This window comes from Gracilinanus agilis, chromosome 3, assembly GCF_016433145.1.
Source record: "Gracilinanus agilis isolate LMUSP501 chromosome 3, AgileGrace, whole genome shotgun sequence".
NCBI classification, from domain to species: domain Eukaryota; kingdom Metazoa; phylum Chordata; class Mammalia; order Didelphimorphia; family Didelphidae; genus Gracilinanus; species Gracilinanus agilis.
Window position 1 is genome coordinate 49,212,230 of NC_058132.1, and position 15,538 is coordinate 49,227,767.

Consider the following 15,538-nt stretch of genomic DNA (forward strand, 5'->3'; position numbering starts at 1 on the left):
TCTTCCATCACTTTTGGGTTGGTATCCCCTTGGCCCTGTGTCCAGCCTACTGGAGCCAACCAAAGTTCATGTTCCTGTTGCGGCTTTAACCAGGATTGTGGCGTTTAGAGGAAAATTTGTGTTTTCTGTCTAAAGAATTCTCTAGGCTATGTGATTTTATTAGAATTTTTTATATAAGACAATTTTATTATGCTTGATTATCTTCTAATCTGCATTAAGATGAAATGGACTTGATTCACATCGTCAGAGCCTTCCAGAGGCATTGCACCATTCAGAAACTCTCTGGGAGGAATAGATAGCATCAGGTCACAGCTGGCAGAGGGAAGGATGGACAGATTAACGGAGTGACTTCTGGAAGGAAGTATCTCTAACAACTGTTGTGGGGCTCAGGGATGGGATCAGAGCATAAAACAAGCAATGAGGATTGATGCTAAGGATCAATGGAAACATAGATGCAAGGGGAGAGTTCCCTCTAGGACTAGAAGGCTGCCTGTGCAAAGGATGGAACTAGGAAAATGGCCACTGGGGTTTAAAGGACAGCTTTGGGCTAGTTTGGCTAGAATGCAGACTAAATTACGCAGAATAAAATGAAATAAATCTGGATAGTAGAATGGCTGATCCATCCTACTCTATGGCCGTTGATGCTCAGTTGTTTTTCTATCTTGTCTGACTCCTCATGATCCCATTTGGAGTTTCCTTAGCAAAGATACTGGAGTCATTTGCCATTTCCTTCTCTAGCTTATTTTACAGATGAGTAAACTGAGGTCAACAGAGTTAAGTGACTTGCCTAGGGTCACACAGCTAGTAGGTGTCTGAGACCAAATTTCAATTCAGAGAGATGAATCTTTCTGACTCCAGGACCAGCACTGTATCTACTGTGCCATGTGGCTATCCATCTTTCTCTGGGATAGCTGTAATTTTTAGGTTCTTCCTTATGTAATGCATTGCACAATCTGATGGCACCCTCTTCCTGCCTTCTCTGTTATGGTGAAAAGTGCTGCCATTGTCCCAATCCCCTAGGCTTACAACATATGTCATCCTCAATCCCTCACTCTCCCCACACCCATATCCTATCTTTTGCTATCCTATATCTGCCCCATTCTCTCTTTTGACTCTGCAACTACTCTGGGGCAGGTCATCATCACCTCATCCTGAAGTACAGCCTCTTGGTTTGTCTTTCCTGCTTAGACTCCAAGCCCACTCTAGTCTGTCTTCCACTCGACTATCATATTGATCTCAAAGCTCAAATATAACCATGTCATCTCCCCCTGGATTCATTAAATCCTGTTGTTGCTGCTATTGTTGAGTCGTTTCGGTGTTGACCTCTTCATGACTCTGTTTGGTGTTTTCTTTGCAAAGATACTGGAGTGGTTGGACATTTCCTTCTCAAGCTCATTTGCCAGATGAGGAAACTGAGGCAAATTGGAATCCAAGTGGTTTTTATTATTCAGTTATATCTGACTTTTCATGACTTCATTTGGAGTTTGGTTTGCCACTTCCTTCTCTAGCTCATCTGCCAGAAGAGGAAACTGAGGTAAACAGGGATCATAGGGGTTTTTATTATTCAGTCGTATCTGACTGTTCAGGACTCCATCTGGAGTTTTCTTGGCAAAGATACTGGAGTGATTGGCCATTTCCTTCTTCAGCTCATTTGCCAAATAAGGGAACTGAGGCAAATTGAGATCCAAGTGGTTTTTATTATTCAGTTATATTTGACTTTTCATGACACTGGGGTTTTCTTGGCAAATATACTGAAGTAGTTTTCCATTTCCTTCTCCAGCTCATTTGACAGATGAAGAAACTGAGGCAGAGCAAAGTGACTTGTTAAGGGCCACCCAGCTAGCAAATATCTCAGGCTAGATGTGGACTCAGGTCTTCTCATTCCAGGCATGATGCTCTACCCATTGTACCACCTAGATACCCACTTATAGATAAATAAATAAATATATAGATAAATTCCAGTAAATATTGTATCCGGGATCAAATATAAAATCTTCTTTCTGGAGTTAAAAACCCTTCATCACCTGGCCTCTTCAACACTTTCTAGTCTTCTTGTTTTCTTTTTCTCTTTTTTAAACCATTACCTTCAATCTTAGACTTTATATGATGTGTTGGTTCCAAGGCAGAAAAGCAGTAAGGGCTGGGCAATGGAGATTAAGTGACTTGCCCAGGGTCACAAAGCTAGGAGGTGTCTGAGGCCAGAGTTGAACCCAGGACCTCCCACTTCCTGGCTTGGCTCTCTATCCACAGAACCACTTAGCTTCCCCTTTCCTCGTTTTCTAACACCTTACTCCCTTCCATGTCCTCTGCCATCTAGTCTAACAAAAATAATAGGTAACATTTTTGTAACACTCTAAAGTTACAAAGTGGTTTACAACTATTAGTTCATCTTTTGCTCACAACCATCTTGGGAAATAGGTGCTATTATTATTCCCATTTTATAGATCAATAAACTGAGATTGTTAAAGGTTAAGTCATTGGGGTCACAAAGCCACTGTCTGAGGCAGGATTAGAATTTAGATCTCCATGATTACAAGCCCATCAATCTGTCTCCTGATAGCATATAAACTCTTGAAAGCAGGGGCTGTTTAATTTTTATCTTTATATCACTGGTATCCATATAGTGTCTGGCACATTATAGATGCTTAAAAATTCTTGTTGATCAGTTGGCATGGGGAAGGCAGTTACTGGGTAGTAAACATAGTTGTTTCTATGCATCTGAAGGACTGCAAAGGCTAAGAGAGAGAGTTCACTCTACATCTCTGCCCTTAGGGCAAAATCCTAGCGACCCTGGTCTTATTGAGGCCCTGGTTTTTGTCTTTATATACCAATAGCGATTAATTTTCATTATTAGCTGGGGGAGGAGGCACAACATTCTGATATCATCATTAGACATATAGGAAGGTTTTTATTTCTTCATTCAGTTTTCATTTATTAAATTATTTATTTTTAAAAGAAACATCTAAATTATTCAAGCTCTATTTATTTAATGAGAAGAGGTTTAAGGATGAACATGGAAACTTGTAAGCATTTGAATGCAGAATTCATTGCAGAATTTCAGTTTCAAGAAAAGCTTTTTAAAACCCAGAGATAAATGTGCCCGTTAATCCATATCCATGAACCATTTGAATGATAAGACCGTAAAATTTATATTATTTCTAAGCAGTGGGTTGGGGGAGGAGATCTTATTCTATGGTTAATCCGGTATACTTTTCTGTTAAAACGTATGAAAACCAATTTAAATGAGAGCTGGACTTGCCTCCCTAAAATGAACGTGTAGGGTCATGTTATTATTATTTCATGTTCTACTTGGTCTGTTGAAAGGAAATGGGGCCACCACTTGGTATGCCGTGACTATCCTTCCCCTTTCCTGGAACATTATGGTATTTTATGTGAACATTCTATTTTTGCTAATGAAACAAAAATGCTGAAATTTGAAATTTATTCCTTATTCCGGCACACGAATGTGCCATCTTTGCCAGTAGCCCTTAAATAAATACTTGTTAATGGACGGTGGGATTCGAATGATCTCCTTTATATAAATAAGCCTGGCATAGAAATGCTTATTATCTGCAGCCATAGACCAAGAGAATCCAAAATAAATTTGACTTCTATTCCTGTTTAAAAATAACTCCTCAAATTGCTATAAAGGAGTCAAAATCTCTTAAATTTAGGTAGGTAAGAGAGTGTATTAAATTGCTAATCCATCACATAGACTTCGTCCCCTTCCTTGGATTGGCCAGTTCCTCCAAGAACCTTCATTTGAGGAAAATTGTCCAGGGCAGTCATATTCACTTCTTTGGTTCCCTCCAGATTCTATTCCTAACTCTATGGACTTCTTTCTTTACTTGAGACCCCCTTCTTCCATAATCCCTTGCTTTTCAACTTCTTCTTATGTGTTTTTCATTGTTCATTCCTTTTTCATTTATGTCTGACATTTTATGATCCCATTTGGGTTTTTCTTTCTTGGAAAAGTTATTGAAGCAGTTTGCTATTTCTTTCTGTAGCTCATTTTACAGATGGGGAAACTGAGGCAAACAGAGTTAAGTGACTTTCCCAGGGTCACATAGCTTGTAAGTGAGACCAGATTTGAATTTAGGAATATGAGTCTTCTTGACTCTGGGCTTGGCACTTCATCTGCTGTGCCAACTAGCTGACCTCCATTAGAACATAAGCTTCTTAAAAACAGGCACTCTCCATGTTTTTGCTTATATTTCTACTCCTTATTTTTAACATAGTACTTCTGTTTTTTTGTTTTTTTTTAACCCTTGTACTATTGGTGTATTGTCTCATAGGTGGAAGATTGGTAAGGGTGGGCAATGGGGGTCAAGTGACTTGCCCAGGGTCACACAGCTGGGAAGTGGCTGAGGCCGGGTTTGAACCTAGGACCTCCTGTCTCTAGGCCTGACTCTCACTCCACTGAGCTACCCAGCTGCCCCTACTTCTGTTTTTTTTTAAAGCACAGAGTAAAGGCTTAATAAATATTTATTGTTGATGATATAATTGTAATTCCTGATTTCCTTGGCCAGTCATGAGGTCCCTTGTGATCTCATCTGCTTTCTTGGCATTCTACCTGTCCAGCTCCTTAAAGGTGGTTGTTGAAGCCCCAGCTAGGTACAAAACATCATGTTCATTTACTGAGATTTATATGGCACCTTATGGTTTGCAAAGCACATTCCAGTCCTCAGTTGTGGGCTTCCTCTTCTTCGTGACCCCCATCTCAATCTTTTTGACTCCAATATTCGTGCCAATTATAAGAGGCTGTTCCTGACCACTGTAGCTATTCTTTCTCCCTCTTGAAACTATTTTGCATTGATTTAATGTGGGTATGGTGTATTCCCTCAGAAGGAGTAAATTCCATGATGGCAGAACAGTTTTATTTTTATTCTTATCTTTATATCTCCAAGGTCCAGCATCATGCCTTGTACATATAACCCAGTGTTCCCTCTCCACCTGTTCCCATCCCCCAAACTCTAAGTCTAACCCTTTCTTTATCTAATCTTGCCAGCTTACCCCGAAAGATCAGTATCTTTTTGGCTCATTATGCTCCCATCTGGAATTTACACTGGGAAACCGCTAAGCATTACTTATGTGTGGCTCATGCCTAGATGTCCACAAATGTGAGAAACGGGGTCCCCAATTCCCATTCAAGGTAACATGCATATTGGTAGAGGGCCACTTTTATTTCATCCCTAGAAAATGCAGGTGGTACATAGGACTCATGGGAGTCCACAAATTGAAATAAGAACCACATAAAAGATTCACAGTTACCCACAAGTCATTTTTTCTTTTTCTAGTGGGTCCTACTTTCATGTCGGCATCCTAGACACCCTTTAATTCAATGCCATCCCATAGTTGGACTCCATTTAGAAAGGAACTATACTTGGGAGCACCATTGAGCCAACACCTTGATATTATGGTGAATCTCTAACTCTTCCTCAGTTTCCTACACAGTCTCTTCCATTCAGTTAGATGATAAGCATTTACTAAGCTGCTAATAAGTGCCAGGCACTGTGCTAAATACTGGGGATACAGAGAAAGGCAAAAGAACTCCCTCAAGGAGCTCAGAGACTAATGGTATAAACAACAGGCAAACAGCTATGTAAACTAGCTATAGGCAGGATAAATTAGAGAGAGGAAATAGCGTGTAGGCTCTAGAATTAAGAGAGATTGGAAATGTTGGAAAATGTTTCTTACAGAAGGTGGAGGTTTAGCTGAGACTTGGATGAAGCTGAGGGGATAAAGATGAGGAGAGAGAGCATTCTAGGCATGGAGGACAGCTGGAGAAAATTGCCAGTGTCAGAAGTGGAAGGGTCTTGTTTTAGGGAGGCAAGTGTTCCTCGTTCAAAGAGTATATGATGGGGGGAAGAATGAAGAAGTGGAGGGGGGCAATGCTAGGCTTTGAACTCCAAATGGGGAATTTTTCCAGACTTGTAATGTAGCCTTGTGCTTCCCAGAAGGGAAACACACTTCAGGACTTTGGGAAGATAACCCTTTCCATTAGAGCCATACTGTCCAAATAATTCATAGTAACAATGGAAAGGAAAATCCAGATTTTCTGCTTTCCTATTTGTTGACAATCTCTCACTACTTATCTAGCTCTGGAGAGCATGTAAGGATTTCTTCTTCTCTTTCCCCAAATTCCACTATTCAAATACTCACCTCTATTAAGGGGCAGATCTCTAATCTCTGAAAATGTGGCTGTTAATGTCAAGGATACCCTGCTCCCAAATTCTTCAGTTTTGTCACCATCCTCATGGGTATTGAGACTTAAAAATTTTAAATCATCTTTGATCTCCCTTTAGCCCTCATATCTAGCCATTCATGAAATCTGTGCAGTCTATCACCAAAACATAAAATCTTAGCTCTTGACCTGGAAGGGAACTCAGAAATCTAATCTAATCTAATCTTTTCATGTTACAATGAGGAAGATGATGTGAAGGATGTGAAGCAATGTGTTGACTAGCCTAGTCACCTGCCTAATAATCATCAGAGACAACATTTAATTCAGGTCCTTTGTCTCCAGAGTTATATACTTTCACTTGAATTTAGTGTCCAGTAGTCATCTTAAACTCAGTACGTCCAAATTGAACTTCCCAGTTGAACAGTCTCTCCCTTCTGAACTTTTCTGTCATTGTTGAGGGTACCTTTTCCTTTCCAGTTTCCCAAGACTCTCAACCTAGGTGTCATTCTCAACTTCTCACTTTCTTTCATGTTCCATAACCAATCTGTCATCATGTCCTGTTTTCCCCTTCATTTCATCTTTTTTGTATGCCTCTATCTCTTCTGACACTGCTACCATTTTGGGGCAGTGTCATCACTTCTTCCCTTGACAATCACAATAGCCTTCTCTTTGATCTCTTTTCCCAGATCTCTTCCCACACCAATCTATCCTCTACTCAGCTATCAAAGATTCTCCTAAAATATAGGTCTGACCATGTCACTGCCTCTACTTGATAAACTCTGGTGGCTCTCCTATCTCTAGGTTTTAAGTCCTCCATAACTTGCCCCCATACTAGCTTTCCAGTCTTCTTAGATTTAACTTCCCTCCACATATTCTAGGATTCAATGACATGGATGTTGTTGTTCTTTAAAGAGGACATTCCATCTCCTGACTCTATGCCTTTGCATTGGCTTCCCAACATTCCTGGAATGTCTTCCCTCCTTCCAATGTTTGGCTTCCCTCACTGCCTGTGAGACTTAGCTCAAATCTTGTCTTGAAGAGATCTCTCCTGGCCCACTTTCCCCCTGCTAATGACATCTAGAAAAGATGATCTCTCATTTACCTTGTTTATATCTTGTATGGACACAGTTATGCCTATGTTATGCCTCCTATTAGAACATGAGCTTCTGGAAGGCAGGGATCATTTTTGCCCCCTTTTTTTGTATCTCTACTTCCTGGCACATAATGAGTGTTTACTGACTTGATGGAGAAAAGAGAGAGTGTTGGGTATGCGAACCAGCAAGAAGGTTGGACTCAGTAAGAGGAGTAATGTATAAGATTCCAAAAGTAAATTGGAGGGAAAAAAGAGAAAAAGTAACTTGGGGCCATATTTGGAAGGATTTTAAAAGTGAAACAGAGAAGCATATATTTGTTCTTAGAAATAACAGCAATCATCATATTAGCATTTTTATAAGAGTCCTTCAGGGTTTGCAAAGTACTTTACAAATATTTTGTTGTTATTCAGTCATGTCAGACTCTTTGCAACCCCATTTAGGATTTTCTTGGCAGCGATGCTGGAGAGGCTTGCCATTTCCTTCTTCAGTTCATTTTACAGATGAGGAAATTGAGGCAAACAGGGTTAAATGACATGCCTAGGGTCACACATCTAGTATCGGAGGTAAGCTTTGAACTCAGGTCTTCTGGACTTTAGGCCTAGCTCTATCCACTCTATCCACTGTACTATCTAGCTGCTCTTTACAAATATTTTATCCTCATTTTATTATTCTCAAAATTACTCCAAGAGGTAGATATTGTTACTCTCATTTAACAAATGAGGACACATGAGGCAAGCAGGGTTAGACAGCTACTAAATATCTGAAACTGGATTTGAACTCAGGTCTTCCTGACTCCAAGTCCAGAATTCTGTCCACTGTGCCACCCAGTTTCCTTGAGGTCACTTTACTATCCTGGGCCTCGGCTGTCATACTAGGCATCAGTTTGAATTATCTAACAGGCAATTGATGACGTATTATTGGAATTCAGGAGAGAGACTAGAGCTGGATAAAAGATCTGAGAATTATCTGCATAGAAATGAAAATTAAATTTGTGGGAGCCACTTAGCTCACCAAGTGAGAGAATGTGAAGGGAGAATGGAGGAGGACCAGGGACAGAGTTTCATCACTCCGTTGCTGAAGAACCCTTAGTTCTGGAAGCTTCTAGACTAAAACACCTACTCCTCAGCATGGCATTTATAGCTCTTCCTGTTTTATGAAGTGAACTGTTCTCTGAACTCATTATCTTATTTTCTGATTCTGCACCTTTCCACCCTGGAATGTCCTCCCTTCTCACTTCCACCTTTCAGAGACCCCCTGTTCCTTCTGGGCTCGCCAAACTCAGGAACTGCTGCTTCCCAGGGTCTTTCTTATCTCCAGTTAAAGTGTTTTCTCCTTTGTTGAATTTTCTGACAACTGTTGTATCACTTCTTTGCCCCCATCCCTCACTTTCTTGCATCACACTCATCTGTCCACATGTCAAAGAATCCCTCTTCCAGGTTTTCCCCAAAGACCAGCTCAGGTGTCATCTCCTACATGAAATCTTTTAGCCATCTCTCCCCCCTCCCATTATCTCATTATTTTGGATGGAAGAGGAGGAGGACAATGATAAAATACTTTGATTCAGCAAACATTTAATAAGCACCTGGCATGTGCTATGCAATGGGGATACAATAATTTAAAAAAAGTGACCCAATTCCTGCCCTCAAGGAGCTTATATTCTACCCTAAGGAATGTGAAAATCAACTCAACCAAAATGAAGTACTGACTGTGGTAAAGCCCTTTGCTAGGTATTGGGAATGCAAAGATCTAAAACAATAAAACAAAACAGTCCCTGCCCTCAAGAAGTTTACATTCCATTGAGAGATAGAACATGAGTTTCCTATATATACACTTGTACATAAACATATATTTGCATGCAAACTGTGTGTTACAGAATACATATATGCATATCACATGATATATGCATGTTGTCATTCAGTCATCACATTTGTGTCTGACTAAAACCCATTTGTTGGTTTGTTTTTTTTTTTTGGGCAAAGATCCTGGAGTGGTTTGCCTTTTCCTTCTCCAGCTCATTTTACAGATGAGGACACTGAGGCAAACAGGATCAAGTGACTTGTCCAAGATCATATAGCTACTAAGTGATGCCAAATCTGAACTCAGAAAGATGACCTGATTCCCAACTTTGGGCTCTATCTATTGCACCTTCTAGCTACCTTATGCATTATGCATATAGGTGTACATATATTATGATACAGCAATAGGAATGTTAATGTATGTATAAATAAACACACATATGTATATAATACACATATATTTACATATAAAGTGATAATGAAGATTAAAAGAAAGGAATGAGATTAATGAGCAGGAGATGGGGTAGAAAAGGCTTCATGGAGGAGACAGCATTCAGATTGTGCTTTGGAGTAATTGCGTTAAAAAAAATTCTCTGACATGTACACAAATGAATGAAATGTAAGGTGGTGAGGGATGGAGGCAAAGAAGTGATTTGGACAACCAACCAAGAGAGCAACAGACACCTATTAAGCCCTTACTGTATACCTGGCTTTGTAGTAATATCCTAGGGATACAAAGGCAAATTCAAAAATATGCTCTGCCCTCAAAGGATTTCTAATCTCTCATGGGGAGAGAAAGTCTGTAATATAGAATTGTCTCCCCCACCCCCAATACCAGTCTGATTCGATGCCTTTCTCCTTTGTCTCCTGTATTTTTTTTTTTACAGCTGTGCAGTCCTTACATACTTTAAATGACCAGATCTCTCACTTTGTGATCACCAAGTCGAAGACCCTCGAAGAGGATCAAGATCCCTTTTTACCCACAGAAAAAGAATCTTTGAAGAACTCAATGACATTGATGAGACATCTCCTAATGGATGCCCAGGTACAAAGCGCCAAAGAAAAAGCCTTTCCCAGAACCTTTGGAGTGTTTATTCCCCACTCTTTCCTCCAGTTTCTGAATAGGGGGAGGGGGCTATTCTCCGGGTATCTAATCTGTTGGAACAAGCACAACTCTCACATTCATTGATAGCTGCCTTCTGGTGTGAGACAAATGGCCACGAAGGAGACGTTCTATGTTATGGAAGATTGGATTGTTGAATCGGTCGTGTTTCAAGTTCAAGGTTTAAAAAAGATTGTTTTAAGTCAAAGTCATAGGGCTTTAAAAAAAGAATATAGTTGTTGTCTCTGAGAATCTAGCAAATCTTTTGTTATCTCTGGAAAAGGTAAAATCCATTTACTTGCAAGTTCGACAGTTCACAGCCTTCAAAGGTTCTTGGAGTAAATACTCCTACCTGAAAGGAAAGCTAACTAATGCATGACTTTTGGGTAGATTGAAAGATTAGCAAGCAAGCAGACCAGTGGAGTGGAGTTGTGTTTTTGTTTTTAATTACTAATATATATTATTTGGTTTCTATGATGGCCAGTTGGCTTTTGTCTTTTTATATATCTTGCATACCACTTCATTTAAATTTCATGCTCAGCTCAGAATATTCCTGATTTACCTAGTCCTAGGTATAAAGCTTCATTAGTAGGTGATTCTACCCTGGGAGGCTGGTGGGCAAACACTGGGGGTCTTAGTAATGATTTTTCATAGTGGAGAAACTCAATGAAATTAGGCTCTGTGGAACCGTCTTCTCTGGTCTCCAGTTGGAACCACTTCAGGACTTTAAAACAGTCATTATTTCCAATAAGTTGACTTGAGATGAATTTCCAACACTCTTCTTTTGGCTGAATGCCAATAAGGAGGGAATTGCCGCCATATTCTCCTGTGACAAATCTTAAACCAATGTTCCATTTCAAGTTGTGCAATTTTAGCATCCGTCTCTCTATTTTTGTTTGTGTGATAGTGGAAATAAATACACACACGTGTGTGTTAACGTATATGTGTCTATAAGCATTGGGAGAGGTTCTCTTCTATGTAGAGCAAATGACAATTATTTAGTGTTTTGTTTTCCTGTTGCATGAAGGAGACGCAAATATTTTTTCTCTTGGAAGAGTGATGGAGGCAATGTCTTCAGGCCTGATTTTTTTTTCTAATTCTAGGTAGCTATTACTGGGAGTTTTTGAAAGTTTCATTTTAAGTAGCCTATTATTTTTTATGTAAACATCATTAAATTTTGCAATGTATAAATTTGTGTAACCTAGCAGTGAATCAATATTTTCTATTAGTGCCAAGAGTTTCCTGTAGTTATATTCAAATGTTATAATAAATATTTATGGACAATGGAGCCACATATATGTATATAAACACCCCCATAATATGTGTATATGTATATAATATATATATGTTTGTATATAACAGGCATATAAACACATCCCATGATTTCTGTCTATATGTACATGCATATGTATAAATACATGTGTGTATAGCACACATATAAGCATACACACATACACATTTTTTTTTTCTTTTTTATCCAGTGATCCTGTAACCCGAGTCTCTCATCAATGATGTCTGGCCTTTGTCAGTGATATTATAGAAAGGATTACTGTTTTAGGTCAGGGTTGGACATGATGACCTCCAAAGCCCCTTCCAACTCCAAGAGTCTATGATTCTACTTTTTAAACTGGGCAAAGCTTTTAATCATTCTCTCTGCATCAACAAGGGTTCCATGGGATTTGTGTGCTGAAAATACCCCAAATTATGCAAATCCTTTCATTGCTATTCACAGTTCCCCTCCTCTCTTCTTTACAATGAGTAGCTCACTCAGCTTCCCTCCTTTACTCCAGAGTCTGGTAGAGAATGGAAGTATTCTGAGGATACAACAGCCAATTTAAAAGGCCAGAGAAAAGAGAAATTTTTAAACAATTTGCACAATAAAAGAGATCAAATTGTCCCCCCAAAGGATTAGCTATCCCATGTGCAGATCCCCTCTGCTGAGGTTCTATTCTGTACCTAAACACTTTCTTTGAGAAGCATCTGGATGGATTACTAAAGATATTCTATAAGCTCCAGCTTGCCAGGCTTTCAGCTATAGAAGTGGCTGGGCACATCTGTCCCCTTCCCCAATGGTGTCATGCCTGCTCATTTCTAGGACTTGGCTTTGAAAACTGGGCCTTTATTAAGGGCACCCCACTTTCCTGTCCCCATCAACACACTTGGTACCTGGATCCTGAGAGGTCTCAGTATAGAAACATTCTCTCTCAGGCAGTTACAATGGATTCAGAATTTAGACGTTTTTTAAAATGTTCAGGAATGTCAGAGATCCTTTTATCTCTACTCTCATCCCAAATCAATACCTTTTGGTCTCTTGTTTTCTTGTGTGAAATGACTTGGTATATGGCAGGAGAGGTGGACCCTCCATGAGTTAGCTAACCTCCATGATGGGGGGATGCAGGTCAACTTTCCCATCATACTAGGAAGAAACATGGAAAGTCAAGAAGGTAAGTGTGTATTTATATATGTGTACAATATACATATACATATATATATATATAATCCCAACATATGCACAAATATATACTCACACATATGTGTATGCATACATTCATGTATATTTCTACAGAACTCTATCTCCATTTCGCATCTCTTTCTCCCTCTCTCTCTCTATATATAGATATATAGATATAGATATAGATATATACACCCTATCTCTCTCTAGCTCTTTATTCATCCTTCTATTTCTATGCCTCTGTTTCTTCTATTTATATCTATCTATCAACTATCTATATCCATTTTCCATTTATCTATCCATCCATCCATCCATCTCTCTCTCTCTCTCTCTCTCTTTCTCTCTGTCTTTGTATCTACCTTCTCTCTCTATTTACATCCCCATCTATGTGTTTCTCTCTCTATTCACCCCATTTATCTATGTTTCTGTTTTTCCTATTTATCCATTTATCTATCTATCTATCTATCTATCTATCTATCTATCTATCCATCATCTATCTATCTATCTATCCATCATTTATCTATCTATCTATCAATCCATCCATCTATTTATCTATCTATCCATGCATCTATCTATCTATCTATCTATCTATCTATCTATCTATCTATCTATCTATNTGTATCTATCTATCTATCTATCTATCTATCTATCTATCTATCTATCTATCTATCTATTATCTATCCATCATCTATCTATCTATCCATCATTTATCTATCTATCTATCATCTATCTATCTATCTATTTATCTATCTATCCATCCATCCATCCATCCATCTATCTATCTGTCTGTCTGTCTATCTATCTATCTATCTATCTATCTATCTATCTATCTATCTATCTGTCTGTCTGTCTGTCTTTTTATCTATCTGTCTCTGTCTGTCTGTCTGTCTTTCTGTCTGTCTGTCTAGCTATCTCTCCAATAACCCACATTCATTGAGTGCTCTAAGATTTAGAAGACACTTCGCACACATTGTCTCATTTGATCATTATAATGATACTGTGAGGTAGATACTGTTGTTTTTTATAGAACAGTGTTTGGACTTGGCAATGGTAATGATAACTCCTTTGACTGGGGTATAAAGTCTTCAAAGGGCCTTCTTCCTGGCTACCTGTGATTTAGTGAAAAGAGAGTCAGAGGCTATGGATTGGAATTCTAGTTCTGCTGCCTGCAACCTATATGACTGTTTAACCTTATAGGGGCTCAGTTTCCACTTTTTTTTTAAAAACAAGGATGGGGAGGAGAATGGTTGAAATCCAGTGACACACACTCTTGCTGCATGGGATGACTTCCAGGGCTCTAATAGCGATGAGTTTCTTCAATTTGCCCTAGCTTTCAAATCAAGACAGGATGAAGGAGGCTGCTGTCAGCCTTGCTCTAAAGAGACAGTACTCATGTCCTTTCTCTGCAGGCCTGCTGACTTCCTGAAACATTGCAGGTGGTTATGACTGACTGTGGGTCCACTGTTGAAATCAGTGAGAGCCAGACTGCCAAGAGACTCAGCATGTCACTGACAGTTTAGGAAAATGAGGAGGATTTGTGATTTGTGGGAGACTCCTGGCCCTCTACCAGCTCAGATTACAGCCTCTCCATCTCCTAGAAGTGAATGCCTACAATGTGCAGTAAAAAGATGCCTGTAACTGGATTAAAACAAGACAAAAACTCCCATAAAGTTGGGTTCAAATGCGGCTTTGCTAGTCACTAACTACTCATATGACCTTGTGCCCATCACTTAAATTTGAGGCCCTCCATTTCCTCCTCTGTAAAACGAAGGAATTGTACTAAAATGGCCAACCCTAGCAATCTGGTCCTAGGGAATTTGCCTGAGGCGAGCTGAGATTAAGGTGCTTGCCCAGAGTCCCAGGTTAGGTATCAGGGTAGGATTTTCTTGACTGCAAAGGCATATTTCTCTCTGCTTCACAGCATAGTATCTCTACCTGGTCCAATTGTATAACTCTAAAAAAATACCCTTGAAAAGAACATAATCGAATCTCTGAGTTTTTCCTTATTCTGCCTCTCTGAAAGTCTTACGGAAGCACCAACCACCAAAGAAATGTCCAAGGAGATGGCCTTTTCGGCAACAAGACTGAGGATCTGGCCTTGAAGTCAAGGAAACCTGGGCTCAAATCCCACCCCTGATGCATGTCCTGGGACTCTGGGAAGCTTATTGTATGTCTCGTGTGTATAAATGCTCTACAAAACTTGAAGTGTTCTTTGCTGTATCTCCCTTCTACTGATTATCCCCAATTTATCCTGTTTATAGCTTCTTTGTACATGGTAATTTGTCTCCTGTCTCCCCTATTAGACTATCAGCTCCTTGAGGACAGGGGCCAGTTTTTTTATTCCCTTACAAAGTCCATAGCACTTAACACAATACCTGGTACACAGTAGATGTTCAACAAATGCTTGTTGACTAAATGACTGGCCAACTACTCTTTTAGAAGCTTGAATTTCCTTCAAAGCTCAGCTTCAATGTTATCTTCTATATAAAGATTTTTCCCAGTTTCCTCATTTGTATAGTAGAATGAGTATCAGCTCTGGAATCTGAAGTCCTGGGTGTAAATCTCACCTCTGATATGTATCACTCATCTGATCTTAGACAAGTGACTTACCCAACCTGGGACTCAGTTTCTTCATCAGCAAAATTAGTCAGTTGGATTAGATGACTCCTACATCATTTTTAGTTCAATATCTATGAAAATTCCATTCTTAAACCACCTTGTATTTATTTGGTCCATATTTATTTATATTTATATATTTATGATTTTAATTTATTTATAATATAATATATAATATAATTTTAATTAATATAATATAATTATATAACATTATATAATTATAATTAGTACAATTATAATTATATAATATAATAGTTATAATATAATATAATAAACATAATATAATATAATAGT